Source organism: Polypterus senegalus, unplaced genomic scaffold (assembly GCF_016835505.1).
Source record: "Polypterus senegalus isolate Bchr_013 unplaced genomic scaffold, ASM1683550v1 scaffold_3719, whole genome shotgun sequence".
Taxonomy (NCBI): Eukaryota; Metazoa; Chordata; class Cladistia; order Polypteriformes; family Polypteridae; genus Polypterus; species Polypterus senegalus.
This window is the reverse complement of record NW_024380036.1, coordinates 1-15,765: the sequence shown is the minus strand read 5'-3', so window position 1 is coordinate 15,765 and position 15,765 is coordinate 1. Positions and strand designations below refer to the sequence as shown.

The 15,765-nt window shown below is 43.7% G+C and overlaps 8 non-coding genes across 8 annotated transcripts; all 8 read right to left on the bottom strand.

Annotated features, from left to right (window-relative positions):
- Positions 1–1,049: 1,049 nt before the first annotated feature.
- trnat-agu lies at positions 1,050–1,123 on the bottom strand. Its single transcript has one exon. It is a non-coding gene; the product is annotated as a tRNA-Thr (tRNA).
- A 1,912-nt stretch (positions 1,124–3,035) lies between these two features.
- Positions 3,036–3,109, bottom strand: trnat-agu. Its single transcript has one exon. It is a non-coding gene; the product is annotated as a tRNA-Thr (tRNA).
- Positions 3,110–5,012: 1,903 nt separating this feature from the next.
- trnat-agu lies at positions 5,013–5,086 on the bottom strand. Its single transcript has one exon. It is a non-coding gene; the product is annotated as a tRNA-Thr (tRNA).
- Positions 5,087–6,974: 1,888 nt separating this feature from the next.
- trnat-agu lies at positions 6,975–7,048 on the bottom strand. The gene has a single exon. It is a non-coding gene; the product is annotated as a tRNA-Thr (tRNA).
- A 1,866-nt stretch (positions 7,049–8,914) lies between these two features.
- On the bottom strand, positions 8,915–8,988 carry trnat-agu. The gene has a single exon. It is a non-coding gene; the product is annotated as a tRNA-Thr (tRNA).
- Positions 8,989–11,765: 2,777 nt separating this feature from the next.
- Positions 11,766–11,847, bottom strand: trnas-gcu. The gene has a single exon. It is a non-coding gene; the product is annotated as a tRNA-Ser (tRNA).
- Positions 11,848–12,869: 1,022 nt separating this feature from the next.
- On the bottom strand, positions 12,870–12,943 carry trnat-agu. Its single transcript has one exon. It is a non-coding gene; the product is annotated as a tRNA-Thr (tRNA).
- An 816-nt stretch (positions 12,944–13,759) lies between these two features.
- trnas-gcu lies at positions 13,760–13,841 on the bottom strand. The gene has a single exon. It is a non-coding gene; the product is annotated as a tRNA-Ser (tRNA).
- Positions 13,842–15,765: the final 1,924 nt, after the last annotated feature.

Below are 15,765 nucleotides of genomic sequence, written 5' to 3'. Positions count from 1 at the left end.
GGAATAATCCATCGCCTTAACCACTCGCCAACTTGTCACGTGCAAAAGCCGATCCTTCTGGTTATTCCTCCTAAATTTAAATTCACTGGTCTGGTAGCATCATGCCATGCTCTATTTTTAAGTCGGATACTTAATCTAAACTCATATGGTCATCAATTGTTCTGTTTCATTGCTGCCTTGCTACAGAGCAATCAGTTACAGTCACGACGGCAGACAAGTAGGCAGGCTTTGCTTCCTCTATGTCTTTCACTGGCCAAAGCAAAGACAATAAAGCTGAGAGCTGCGCTCCACCTCCGCGTTCTGCACTGAAACGGACAAAGCTAAAATGTTCCTTGCAAAGTTTGCAGGCACATCCAGTACCAAGATGAAAATCAACTCGAAAGAGTATGACAAACTGCAGGCACCGCCGAGACTCGAACTCAGGATCGCCTGTTTACAAGACAGGTGCTTTAAGAGGCAATCGTTGAGTTTAGAGGGAGGTGGGGTCTTTTAAGGAAAGCATCGTCGAAATATTTTCTTTTTGAATTTGATCTGCTGGCACAAATAGCTGCAGGAAGGAAAATTGACTCTAAGGTTTAAAGTAAAGACAAGGGTGGGATTCGAACCAAGCGTGCATAGCACAAAGAATTGCAGTTCAACGCCTTAACCACTCGCCAACTTGTCACGTGAGCAAAAAGCCGATCCTTCTGGTCATTCCTCCTAAATTTAAATTCACTGGTCTGGTACGCATCATGCCACGTTCTATATTTAAGTACGGACACTTCATCTAAACTCATATCGTCATCAATTGATCTCTTTCATCGCTGCCTTGCTACAGAGCAATCTGTTACACGTCACTACAGAGCAATCTGTTACACGTCACGACGGCAGGCAGGCTTTGCTTTCCCTATGTCTTTCACTGGCCAAAGCAAAGACAATAAAAGCTGAGAGCTGCGCTCCACCTCCACCTTCTGCACTGAAACGGACAAAGCTAACATGTTCTTTGCAAAGTTTCCAGGAACATCCGAGTGCCAAATTGAACATCAACTCGAAAGAGTATGACTAACTGCAGGCACCGCTGAGACTCGAACTCAGGATCTCCTGTTTACTAGACAGGCGCTTTAACCATCTAAGCCACGGCGCCAGATGTCAGAAAAAGACTCTAGCTTTGTCACCTGATACGCCTAAAAGACAGTTAACATGCAACAAATGTCCAACTCTTGGTAATTCAATAACAAAAAGAAAAAAAAAAATGATAGGTGAACGCATTTTCAACAAGTGCACCTCCACGATCAGGGGCTTTTGGAAAGATGGAAGTTTGCCTTATGTTGTTTGAATTCAATGCTCAAAGGAAGCCCTCGATGAAGAGAAACGTTCATCTATTCCCTGAAAAGCAGAGCGGACACGCGGACCTGACAAAAGCAGTCATCTTCTTCAAATGCACCTTAAAATCCTTTCATCATCGAGGTTTTCCATTCTCTTTTGTCGAATTCGATTAAGGACTTCAAAAATATAGATGAAAACGTAAAAACGGGCAAGTATGAGGCAAGGTTTGTGCACAGTCTAATTTCAAGTTCACTTTGCCACGGTTTCAGCTGTGTGTACGCAGAAAAGAAATCCAAGGAAACAGAGTGAAGAAGGCACTGCTGAGATTCAAACTCAGGATCTCCGTTTACAAGACAGGTGCTTTAACCAGCTAAGCCACGGCGTCCCATATCAAAACCTGCCTTGTCAACTTTCCATTTCACTCTGTAAAACAGAATGTTTAAGGCAGTCTTTTTGATTCTAAAGTACCGAAAAGATACTGCCTTTGAGCAACAGGTGTTCGCAGACTGAAAAGTCCCTTAAGAGGAAATCGTTGTGTTTAGAGGGAGGTGGGGTGTTTAACGGAAAGCAGCTTCGGAATATTTTCTTCTTGAATTTGATCTGCTGGCACAGATAGCTGCAGGAAGGATAATAAACTCTAAGGTTTAAAGACAAGACAAGGTTGGCATTCGAACCAAGCGTGCATAGCACAATGGAATAGCAATCCATCGCCTTAACCACTCGCCCAACTTGTCACGTGGACCAAAAGCCAATCCTTCTGGTTATTCCTCCTAAATTTAAATTCACTGGTCTGGTAACGCATCATGCCATGCTCTATTTTTAAGTACGGATACTTAATCTAAACTCATATGGTCATCAATTGTTCTGTTTCATTGCTGCCTTGCTACAGAGCAATCAGTTACACGTCACGACGGCAGACAAGTAGGCAGGCTTTAGCTTTCCTCTATGTCTTTCACTGGCCAAAGCAAAGACAATAAAAGCTGAGAGCTGCGCTCCACCTCCAGCGTTCTGCACTGAACGGACAAAGCTAAAATGTTCCTTGCAAAGTTTGCAGGCACATCCGAGTACCAAGATGAAAATCAACTCGAAAGAGTATGACAAACTGCAGGCACCGCCGAGACTCGAACTCAGGATGCCTGTTTACAAGACAGGTGCTTTAAGAGGCAATCGTTGAGTTTAGAGGAGGTGGGTCTTTAAGAAAGCATCGTCGAAATATTTTCTTTTTGAATTTGATCTGCTGGCACAAATAGCTGCAGGAAGGAAAATTGACTCTAAGGTTTAAAGTAAAGACAAGGGTGGGATTCGAACCCAGCGTGCATAGCACAGAAGAATTGCAGTTCAACGCTAACCACTCGGCCAACTTGTCACGTGAGCAAAAGCCGATCCTTCTGGTCATTCCTCCTAAATTTAAATTCACTGGTCTGGTACGCATCATGCCACGTTCTATATTTAAGTACGGACACTTCATCTAAACTCATATCGTCATCAATTGATCTCTTTCATCGCTGCCTTGCTACAGAGCAATCTGTTACACGTCACTACGAGGCACTGTACAGTTCCGCGCAGGCTATGTCCTGTTTCACTGGCCAAAGAAAGACAATAAAAGCTGAGCTGCGCTCCACCTCCACCTTCTGCACTGAAACGGACAAAGCTAACATGTTCTTTGCAAAGTTTCCAGGAACATCCGAGTGCCAAATTGAACATCAACTCGAAAGAGTATGACTAACTGCAGGCACCGCTGAGACTCGAACTCAGGATCTCCTGTTTACTAGACAGGCGCTTTAACCATCTAAGCCACGGCGCCAGATGTCAGAAAAAGACTCTAGCTTTGTCACCTGATACGCCTAAAGACAGTTAACATGCAACAAATGTCCAACTCTTGGTAATTCAATAACAAAAGAAAAAAAATGATAGGTGACGCATTTTCAACAAGTGCACCTCCACGATCAGGGCTTTTGGAAAGATGGAAGTTTGCCTTATGTTGTTTGAATTCAATGCTCAAAGGAAGCCCTCGATGAAGGAAACGTTCATCTATTCCTGAAAAGCAGAGCGGACACGCGGACCTGACAAAAGCAGTCATCTTCTTCAAATGCACCTTAAAATCCTTTCATCATCGAGGTTTTCCATTCTCTTTGTCGAATTCGATTAAGGACTTCAAAATATAGATGAAACGAAAACGGGCAAGTATGAGGCAAGGTTTGTGCACAGTCTAATTTCAAGTTCACTTTGCCAGGGTTTCAGCTAAAGGGTACCGAGAAAAGAAATCCAAGGAAACAGAGTGAAGAAGGCACTGCTGAGATTCAAACTCAGGATCTCCGTTACAAGACGGGTGCTTTAACCAAGCAAGCCAGGCAGCCCATATCAAACCTGCCTTGTCAACTTTCCATTTTCCTTAAAAGAATGTTAAGGCAGTTTTTTGATTCTAAAGTACCAAAAAGATACTGCCTTTGAGCAACAGGTTTTGGGCTGACTGAGAAAGTCCCTTAAGAGGAAATCGTTGTGTTTAGAGGGAGGTGGGGTGTTTAACGGAAGCAGCCGGAATATTTTCTTCTTGAATTTATCTGCTGGCACAGATAGCTGCAGGAAGGATAATAAATCTAAGGTTTAAAGACAAGACAAGGTTGGCATTGAACCCAGCGTGCATAGCACAATGGAATAAATCCATGCCTTAAACCACTCGGCCAACTTGTCACGTGGCAAAAGCCGATCCTTCGGTTATTCCTCCAAAAATTTTAAAATTTACTGGTTCTGGTAACGCATCGCCTTTCCTATTTTTTAAGTACGGATACTTAATCTAAACTCATATGGTCATCAATTGTTCTGTTTCATTGCTGCCTTGCTACAGAGCAATCAGTTACACGTCACGACGGCAGACAAGTAGGCAGGCTTTCGCTTTCCTCTATGTCTTTCACTGGCCAAAGCAAAGACAATAAAGCTGAGAGCTGCGCTCCACCTCCGCGTTCTGCACTGAAACGGACAAAGCTAAAATGTTCCTTGCAAAGTTTGCAGGCACATCCGAGTACCAAGATGAAAATCAACTCGAAAGAGTATGACAAACTGCAGGCACGCCGAGACTCGAACTCAGGATCGCCTGTTTACAAGACAGGTGCTTTAAGAGGCAATCGTTGAGTTTAGAGGGAGGTGGGGTCTTTTACAGAAAGCATCGTCGAAATATTTTCTTTTTGAATTTGATCTGCTGGCACAAATAGCTGCAGGAAGGAAAATTGACTCTAAGGTTTAAAGTAAAGACAAGGGTGGGATTCGAACCCAGCGTGCATAGCACAAAGAATTGCAGTTCAACGCCTTAACCACTCGGCCAACTTGTCACGTGAGCAAAAAGCCGATCCTTCTGGTCATTCCTCCTAAATTTAAATTCACTGGTCTGGTAACGCATCATGCCACGTTCTATATTTAAGTACGGACACTTCATCTAAACTCATATCGTCATCAATTGATCTCTTTCATCGCTGCCTTGCTACAGAGCAATCTGTTACACGTCACTACAGAGCAATCTGTTACACGTCACGCGGCAGGCTTTCGCTTTCCCTATGTCTTTCACTGGCCAAAGCAAAGACAATAAAAGCTGAGCTGCGCTCCACCTCCACCTTCTGCACTGAAACGGACAAAGCTAACATGTTCTTTGCAAAGTTTCCAGGAACATCCGAGTGCCAAATTGAACATCAACTCGAAAGAGTATGACTAACTGCAGGCACCGCTGAGACTCGAACTCAGGATCTCCTGTTTACTAGACAGGCGCTTTAACCATCTAAGCCACGGCGCCAGATGTCAGAAAAAGACTCTAGCTTTGTCACCTGATACGCCTAAAGACAGTTAACATGCAACAAATGTCCAACTCTTGGTAATTCAATAACAAAAAGAAAAAAAAAATGATAGGTGAACGCATTTTCAACAAGTGCACCTCCACGATCAGGGTTTTTAGAAAGATGGAAGTTTGCCTTATGTTGTTTGAATTCAATGCGCAATGGAAGCCCTCGATGAAGAAAAGCTCATCTATTCCTGAAAAGCAGGGGACGGGGACTGACAAAAGCAGTCATCTTCTTCAAATGCACCTTAAAATCCTTTCATCATCCGAGGTTTTCCATTCTCTTTGTCGATCGTTTAAAAGGACTTCAAAAATATAGATGAAAACGAAAAAGGGCAGAGTATGGCAGGTTTGTGCAAAATCTAATTTCAAGTTCACTTTGCCACGGTTCAGTTTCGGTACCGCAGAAAGAAACCCAAAGGGAAACAGAATGAAGAAGGCACTGCTGAGATTCAAACTCAAGATCTCCCGTTTACAAGACAGGTGCTTTAACCAGCAAGCCCCGCGCCCATATCAAAACCTGCCTTGTCAACTTTCCATTTCACTCTGTAAAACAGAATGTTTGGCAGTCTTTTGATTCTAAAGTACCGAAAAAGATACTTGCTTTGAGCAACAGGTTTCGGGCAGAAAAAGTCCCTTAAGAGGAAATCGTTGTGTTTGGGGGAGGTGGGGTGTTTAACGGAAAGCAGCTTCGGAATATTTTCTTCTGAATTTGATCTGCTGGCACAGATAGCTGCAGGAAGGATAATAAACTCTAAGGTTTAAAGACAAGACAAGGTTCATTCGAACCAAGCGGATAGTACAATGGAATAGCAATCCATCGCCTTAACCACTCGGCCAATTTTTCACGTGCACCAAAAGCCGATCCTTCTGGTTATTCCTCCTAAATTTAACTTCACTGGTCGTAACGCATATGCTAGCTCTATTTTTAAGAACGGATTTAATCTAAACTCATATGGTCATCAATTGTTCTGTTTCATTGCTGCCTTGCTCAGAGCAATCAGTTACACGTCCGACGGCAACAAGTGGGCAGGCTTTGCTTTCCCATGTCTTTCACTGGCCAAAGCAAAAGACAATAAAGCTGAGACTGCGCTCCACCCCCGCGTTCTGCACTGAAACGGAAAAGCTAAAATTTCCTTGCAAAGTTTGCAGGCACATCGAGTACCAAGATGAAAATCAACTCAAAAGAGTATGACAAACTGCAGGCCCCGCCGGGACTCGAACTCAGGATCGCCTGTTTACAAGACAGGTGCTTTAGAGGCAATCGTTGAGTTTAGAGGAGGTGGGGTCTTTACAAAAGCATCGTAAATATTTTCTTTTTGAATTTGATCTGCGGCACAAATAGCTGCAGGAAGGAAAATTGACTCTAAGGTTTAAAGTAAAGACAAGGGGGGGATTCGAACCCAAGGGTGCATAGCACAAAAGAATTGCAGTTCAACGCCTTAACGACTCGCCAACTTGTCACGTGCCCAAAAAAGCCGATCCTTCTGGTCATTCCCCCTAAATTTAAATTCACTGGTCTGGTAACGCATCATGCCACGTTCTATATTTGCACGGACACTTCATCTAAACTCATATCGTCATCAATTCATCTCTTTCATCGCTGCCTTGCTACAGAGCAATCTGTTACACGTCACTACAGAGCAATCTGTTACACGTCACGACGGCAGGCAGGCTTTCGCTTTCCCCTATGTCTTTCACTGGCCAAAGCAAAGACAAAAAAAGCTTACAGCTGCGCTCCACCTCGCTTCTGCACAAACGGACAAAGCTAACATGTTCTTGCAAAGTTTCCAGGAACATCCAAAGGCCAAATTGAACATCAACTCAAAAGGGTATGACTAACTGCAGGCCCCGCTGAGACTCAAACTCAGGATCTCCTGTTTACTAGACAGGCGCTTTAACCATCTAAGCCACGGCGCCAGATGTCGAAAAAGACTTCTAGCTTTGTCACCTGATACGCCTAAAGACAGTTAACATGCAACAAATGTCCACCTCTTGGAATTCAATAACAAAAGAAAAAAAAATGATAGGTGAACGCATTTTCAACAAGTGCACCTCCACGATCAGGGCTTTGGAAAGATGGAAGTTTGCCTTATGTTGTTTGAATTCAATGCTCAAAGGCCCTCGATGAAGAGAAACGTTCATCATTCCCTGAAAAGCAGGCGGACCACGGACCTGACAAAAGCAGTCATCTTCTTCAAATGCCCCTTTAAAATCCTTTTCATCATCGAGGTTTTCCATCTCTTTTTGTCAATTGATTAAGGACTTCAAAAATATAGATGAAAACGTAAAAACGGGCAAGTATGAGGTAAGGTTTGTGCACAGTCAAATTTCAAGTTCACTTTGCCACGGTTTCAGCTTGGTGTACCGCAGAAAAAAAACCAAGGAAACAGAGTGAAGAAGGCACTGCTGAGATTCGACTCAGGATCTCCGTTTACAAGACAGGTGCTTTAACCAGCTATGCCGCGTCCATATCAAAACCCTGTCTTGTCAACTTTCCATTTCACTCTGTAAACAGAATGTTTAAGGCCGTCTTTTTGATTCTAAAGTACCAAAAGATACTGCCTTTGAGCAACAGGTGTTGCGCAGACTGAGAAAGCCCCTTAAGAGGAAATCGTGTTTTAGAGGGAGGGGGGTGTTTAACGGAAGAAACCGGAATATTTTTCTTCTTGAATTTGATCTGCTGGCACAGATAGTGCAGAAAGGATAATAAACTCTAAGGTTTAAAGACAAGACAAGGTTCATTCGAACCCAAGCGTGCATAGCACAATGGAATAGCAATCCATCGCTTAACCACTCGGCCAACTTGTCACGTCACAAAGGCCGATCCTTCTGGTATTCCTCCTAAATTTAAATTCACTGGTCTGAAAACGCATCATGCCATGCTCTTTTTTTAAGTACGGATACTTAATCTAACTCATATGGTCATCAATTGTTCTGTTTTCATTGCTGCCTTGCTACAGAGCAATCAGTTACACGTCACGACGGCAGACAAGTGGCAGCTTTGCTTTCCTCTATGTCTTTCACTGGCCAAAGCAAAGACAATAAAAGCTGAGAGATGCGCTCCACCTCCGCGTTCTGCACTGAACGGACAAAGCTAAAATGTTCCTTAAAGTTTGCGGGACATCCGAGTACCAAGATGAAAATCAACTCGAAAGAGTATGACAAACTGCAGGCACCGCCGAGACTCGAACTCAGGATCGCCTGTTTACAAGACAGGTGTTTTAAGAGGCAATCGTTGAGTTTAGGGAGGTGGGTCTTTACAACATCGTCGAAATATTTTTTTTTTGAATTTGATCTGCTGGCACAAATGGGCTGCAGGAAGGAAAAATTGATTAAGGTTTAAAGAAAAGAAAAGGGTAGGATTCAACCCCAGGCGTGCATAGCAAAAAAGAATTGCAGTTCAACCCCTTTTAACCATTTTGGGCCAACTTGTCACGTGAGCAAAAAGCCGATCCTTCTGGTCATTCCTCCTAAATTTAAATTCACTGGTCTGGTAACGCATCATGCCACGTTCTATATTTAAGTACGGACACTTCATCTAAACTCATATCGTCATCAATTGATCTCTTTCATCGCTGCCTTGCTACAGAGCAATCTGTTACACGTCACGACGGCAGGCAGGCTTTCGCTTTCCCCTATGTCTTTCACTGGCCAAAGCAAAGAGCTGCGCTCCACCTCCACCTTCTGCACTGAAACGGACAAAGCTAACATGTTCTTTGCAAAGTTTCCAGGAACATCCGAGGGCCAAATTGAACATCAACTCGAAAGAGTATGACTAACTGCAGGCACCGCTGAGACTCGAACTCAGAATCTCCTGTTTACTAGACAGGCGCTTTAACCATCTAAGCCACGGCGCCAGATGTCAGAAAAAGACACTAGCTTTTCACCTGATACGCCTAAAAGACAATTAACATGCAACAAATGTCCAACTCTTGGTAATTCAATAACAAAAAGAAAAAAAAAATGATAGGTGAACGCATTTTCAACAAGTGCACCTCCACGATCAGGGGCTTTTGGAAAGATGGAAGTTTGCCTTATGTTGTTTGAATTCAATGCTCAAAGGAAGCCCTCCGATGAAGAGAAACGTTCATCTATTCCCTGAAAAGCAGAGCGGACACGCGGACCTGACAAAAGCAGTCATCTTCTTCAAATGCACCTTAAAATCCTTTCATCATCGAGGTTTTCCATTCTCTTTTGTCGAATTCGATTAAGGACTTCAAAAATATAGATGAAAAACGGGCAAGTATGAGGCAAGGTTTGTGCACAGTCTAATTTCAAGTTCACTTTGCCACGGTTTCAGCTATGCATGTACCGCAGAAAAGAAATCCAAGGAAACAGAGTGAAGAAGGCACTGCTGAGATTCAAACTCAGGATCTCCCGTTTACAAGACAGGTGCTTTAACCAGCTAAGCCACGGCTCCATATCAAAACCTGTCTTGTCAACTTTCCATTTCACTCTGTAAACAGAATGTTTAGGCGTCTTTTTGATTCTAAGTACGAAAAAGATACTGCCTTTGAGCAACAGGTGTTGCTAGACTGAAAAGATCCCTTAAGAGGAAATCGTTGTGTTTAGAGGGAGGTGGGGTGTTTAACGGAAAGCAGCTTCGAATATTTTCTTCTTGAATTTGATCTGCTGCACAGATAGCTGCAGGAAGGATAATAAACTCTAAGGTTTAAAGACACAAGGTTGGCATTCGAACCCAAGCGTGCATAGCACAATGGAATAGCAATCCATCGCCTTAACCACTCGGCCAACTTGTCACGTGCACAAAAAGCCGATCCTTCTGGTATTCCTCCTAAATTTAAATTCACTGTCTGGTAACGCATCATGCCATGCTCTATTTTAAGTACGGATACTTAATCTAAACTCATATGGTCATCAATTGTTCTGTTTCATTGCTGCCTTGCTACAGAGCAATCAGTTACACGTCACGACGGCAGAACAAGTAGGCAGGCTTTCGCTTCCTCTATGTCTTTCACTGGCCAAAGACAATAACAAAGTGAGAGCTGCGCTCCACCTCGTTCTGCACTGAAACGGACAAAGTTAAATGTTCCTTGCAAAGTTTGCAGGCACATCCGAGTACCAAGATGAAAATCAACTCGAAAGAGTATGACAACTGTGGCACTGCGAGACTCGAACTCAGGATCGCCTGTTTACAAGACAGGTGCTTTAAGAGGCAATCGTTGAGTTTAGAGGAGGTGGGTCTTTACAGAAAGCATCGTAAATATTTTCTTTTGAATTTGATCTGCTGGCACAAATAGCTGCAGGAAGGAAAAATTGACTGTAAGGTTTAAAGTAAAGACAAGGGTAGGATCGAGACCGCGTGCATAGCACAGAAGAATTGCAGTTCAACGCCTTAACCACTCGCCAACTTGTCACGCTGAGCAAAAAGCATCCTTCTGGTCATTCCTCCTAAATTTAAATTCCTGGTCTGGTAACGCATCATGCCACGTTCTATATTTAAGTACGGACACTTCATCTAAACTCATATCGTCATCAATTCATCTCTTTCATCGCTGCCTTGCTCAGGCACAATCTGTTACACGTCACTACAGAGCAATCTGTTACACGTCACGACGGCGGCAGGCTTTCGCTTTCTTTCTTCACTGGCCAAAGCAAAGACAATAAAACAGCTGCGCTCCACCTCCACCCTGCACTGAAACGGACAAGCTACATGTTCTTTGCAAAGTTTCCAGGAACATCCGAGTGCCAAATTGAACATCAACTCGAAAGAGTATGACTAACTGCAGGCACCGCTGAGACTCGAACTCAGGATCTCCTGTTTACTAGACAGGCTTTAACCATCTAGGCACGGCGCAGATGTCAAGAAAAGACTCTAGCTTTGTCACCTGGATACGCACTAAAGAAGTTAAATGCAACAAATGTCCAACTCTTGGTAATTCAATAACAAAAAGAAAAAAAAAAAGATAGGGCGCATTTCAACAAGTGCACCTCCACGATCAGGGCTTTTAGAAAGATGGAAGTTTGCCTTATGTTGTTTTGAATTCAATGCCAATGGAAGCCCTCGATGAAGAGAAACGTTCATCTATTCCTGAAAGCAGAGCGGACACCTGGACCTGACAAAAGCAGTCATCTTTTCAAATGACCTTAAAATCCTTTCATCATGAGGTTTCCATTCTCTTTGTGTAATCTGATTAAGGACTTCAAAAATATAGATGAAAACGTAAAAACGGGCAAGTATGAGGCAAGGTTTGTGCACAATCTAATTTCAAGTTCACTTTGCCACGGTTTCAGCTGTGCGTGTACCGCAGAAAAGAAATCCAAGGAAACAGAATGAAGAAGGCACTGCTGAGATTCAAACTCAAGATCTCCCGTTTACAAGACAGGTGCTTTAATCCAGCTAAGCCCGGCGTCCCATATCAAAACCTGCCTTGTCAACTTTCCATTCACTCGAAACAGAATGCTTTAAGGCAGTCTTTTTGATTCTAAAGTACCGAAAAAGATACTGCCTTTGAGCAACAGTGTTGCGAGACTGAAAAGTCCTAAGAGGAAATCGTTGTGTTTAGGAGGTGGGGTGTTTAACGGAAAGCAGCTTCGAATATTTTCTTCTTGAATTTGATCTGCTGGCACAGATAGCTGCAGGAAGGATAATAAACTCTAAGGTTTAAAGACAAGACAAGGTTGGCATTCGAACCCAAGCGTGCATAGCACAATGGAATAGCAATCCATCGCCTTAACCACTCGGCCAACTTGTCACGTGCACAAAAAGCCGATCCTTCTGGTTATTCCTCCTAAATTTAAATTCACTGGTCTGGTAACGCATCATGCCATCTCTATTTTTAAGTACGGATACTTAATCTAAACTCATATGGTCATCAATTGTTCTGTTTTCATTGCTGCCTTGCTACAGAGCAATCAGTTACACGTCACGCGCAGACAAGTAGGCAGGCTTTCGCTTTCTCTATGTCTTTCACTGGCCAAAGCAAAGACAATAAAGCTGAGAGCTGCGCTCCACCTCCGCTTCTGCACTGAAACGGACAAAGCTAAAATGTTCCTTGCAAAGTTTGCAGGCACATCCGAGTACCAAGATGAAAATCAACTCGAAAGAGTATGACAAACTGCAGGCACCGCCGAGACTCGAACTCAGGATCGCCTGTTTACAAGACAGGTGCTTTAAGAGGCAATCGTTGAGTTTAGAGGGAGGTGGGGTCTTTTACAGAAAGCATCGTCGAAATATTTTTCTTTTTGAATTTGATCTGCTGGCACAAATAGCTGCAGGAAGGAAAATTGACTCTAAGGTTTAAAGTAAAGACAAGGGTGGGATTCGAACCAAGCGTCGCATAGCACAAAAGAATTGCAGTTCAACGCCTTAACGACTCGCCAATTTGTCACGCTGCACCAAAAGCCGATCCTTCTGGTCATTCCTCCTAAATTTAAATTCACTGGTCTGGTAACGCATCATGCCACGTTCTATATTTAAGTACGGACACTTCATCTAAACTCATATCGTCATCAATTCATCCTTTCATCGCTGCCTGCTACAGAGCAATCTGTTACACGTCACTACAGAGCAATCTGTTACACGCTCACGACGGCAGGCAGGTTTCGCTTTCCCCATGTCTTTCACTGGCCAAAGCAAAGACAATAAAAGCTTACAGCTGCGCTCCACCTCCGCCTTCTGCACTGAAACGGACAAAGCTAACATGTTCTTTGCAAAGTTTCCAGGAACATCCGAGTGCCAAATTGAACATCAACTCGAAAGGGTATGACTAACTGCAGGCACCGCTGAGACTCAAACTCAGGATCTCCTGTTTACTAGACAGGCGCTTTAACCATCTAAGCCACGGCGCCAGATGTCAGAAAAAGACTCTAGCTTTGTCACCTGATACGCCTAAAGACAGTTAACATGCAACAAATGTCCACCTCTTGGTAATTCAATAACAAAAGAAAAAAAAAATGATAGGTGAACGATTTTCAGCAAGTGCACCTCCACGATCAGGGCTTTTGGAAAGATGGAAGTTTGCCTTATGTTGTTTGAATTCAATGCTCAAAGGAAGCCCTCGATGAAGAGAAACGTTCATCTATTCCCTGAAAAGCAGAGCGGACACGCGGACCTGACAAAAGCAGTCATCTTCTTCAAATGCACCTTAAAATCCTTTCATCATCGAGGTTTTCCATTCTCTTTTGTCGAATTCGATTAAGGACTTCAAAAATATAGATGAAAACGTAAAACGGGCAAGGTTTGTGCACAGTCTAATTTCAAGTTCACTTTGCCACGGTTTCAGCGTCGTGTACCGCAGAAAAGAAATCCAAGGAAACAGAGTGAAGAAGGCACTGCTGAGATTCAAACTCAAGATCTCCCGTTTACAAGACAGGTGCTTTAACCAGCTAAGCCACGTCCCATATCAAAACCTGCCTTGTCAACTTCCATTTCACTCTGTAAACTGAATGTTTAAGGCAGTCTTTTGATTCTAAAGTACCGAAAAGATACTGCCTTTGAGCATCAGGTGTTGCGCAGACTGAGAAAGTCCCTTAAGAGGAAATCGTTGTGTTTAGAGGGAGGTGGGGTGTTTAACGGAAAGCAGCTTCGGAATATTTTCTTCTTGAATTTGATCTGCTGGCACAGATAGCTGCAGGAAGGATAATAAACTCTAAGGTTTAAAGACAAGACAAGGTTGGCATTCGAACCCAAGCGTGCATAGCACAATGGAATAGCAATCCATCGCCTTAACCACTCGGCCAACTTGTCACGTGCGCAAAAAGCCGATCCTTCTGGTTATTCCTCCTAAATTTAAATTCACTGGTCTGGTAACGCATCATGCCATGCACTATTTTAAGCGGATACTTAATCTAAACTCATATGGTCATCAATTGTTCTGTTTCATTGCTGCCTTGCTACAGAGCAATCAGTTACACGTCACGACGGCAGACAAGTAGGCAGGCTTTCGCTTTCCTCTATGTCTTTCACTGGCCAAAGCAAAGACAATAAAACCTGAGAGCTGCGCACCACCTCCGCGTTCTGCACTGAAACGGACAAAGCTAAAATGTTCCTTGCAAAGTTTCCAGGCACATCCGAGTGCCAAGATGAAAATCAACTCGAAAGAGTATGACAAACTGCAGGCACCGCCGAGACTCGAACTCAGGATCGCCTGTTTACAAGACAGGTGCTTTAAGAGGCAATCGTTGAGTTTAGAGGGAGGTTGGGTCTTTTACAGAAAGCAGCGTCGAAATATTTTCTTTTTGAATTTGATCTGCTGGCACAAATAGTTGCAGGAAGGAAAATTGACTCTAAGGTTTAAAGTCAAGACGAGGTTGGTATTCGAACCCAAGCATACATAGCACAATGGAATAGCAATCCATCACCTAACCATTTCGGAACTTGTCCCTTGCAAAGTTTCCAGACACATCCGAGTGCCAAGATGAAAATCAACTCGAAAGAGTATGAAATGTTAGTTTTGTCCGTTTCAGTGCAGAAGGCGGAGGTGGAGCGCAGCTCTCAGCTTTAATTGTCTTTACTTTGGCAAGTGAAAGACATAGAAACCGAAACCTGCCTGCTTGCCTGCCGTCGTGACGTGTAACAGATTGCTCTTTAGCAAGGCAGCAATGAAACAGAACAATTGATGACAATATGAGTTTTGATGAAGTGTCCGTACTTAAATATAGAGTGTGGCATGATGCGTTATCAGACCAGTGAATTTAAATTTAGGAGGAATGACCAGAAGTCTCAGCAATTTTTTCATTTGACAATTTGGCCGGGTGGTTAAGGTGATGGACTACTATTCCTTTGTACTATGCACGGTGGGGTTCGAATCCACCCTTGACTTTAAACCTTAAGTCTATTATTCTTCCTGTAGCTATCTGTGCTAGCATATCAAATTCAAGAAGAAAATATTTCTCGGTGCTTTCTGTAAAGACCCCACCTCCCTCTAAACTCAGCGATTGCCTCTTAAGCACCTCTCTTTAAACAGGAGATCCTGAGTTCGAGTCACAGTGTGCCTGCAGTTTCGTGCTCCCGAGTTGATTTTAATCTTGGCACTCAGATGTGCTGAAATTTGCAAGACATTTAGCTCTGTCCTACAGTGCAAAAGGTGGAGTGGAGCAATTGTCTTTGCTTTGGCCAGTGAAAGACATAGAGGAAGCGAAAGCCTTCCTGCTTGCCAGTAGTTATATGCATGCAGCAACTGTTAAATGTCAATCAAATTTGATGGATGACTGGAATTCCCATCCTTTTCCTCTGATGTCATTAAGTGACCTTTCTTTGAACTCGCCCCACCCCTTTCCTGTTTTTTCCTCAGGAAACTGCAAAGATCCGATTGCAGGATGTCTGGTCCTTCCTTGAACCCGCTCCCACCCATCCTGTTTTTCCGCTGGACACGGTTAAGATCCGTTTGAAGGATGTCTGTCCCTTCTTTGATTCTGCCCCACCCACCTGTTTGCCCCAGGCCAGGAAACTTTCAAGAGCAGAATTGATTGATGGGTGCCCCTCTTTGATCCTGGCCCCTCTTCCGAAGACAAGTTGAGGCATGTCCAGGCAAGTTTCTATCCAGACCCAGTCATCCCTGCCACGGCCTCCGGTCAGGCAGCCCAGACCCTGCCAGACTGCAGCTACATGACCCCGGCATCAAGGTCATGCCTAGGACCCTCTGTCAGGCAGCCCCAGGGGGCGGGCACCA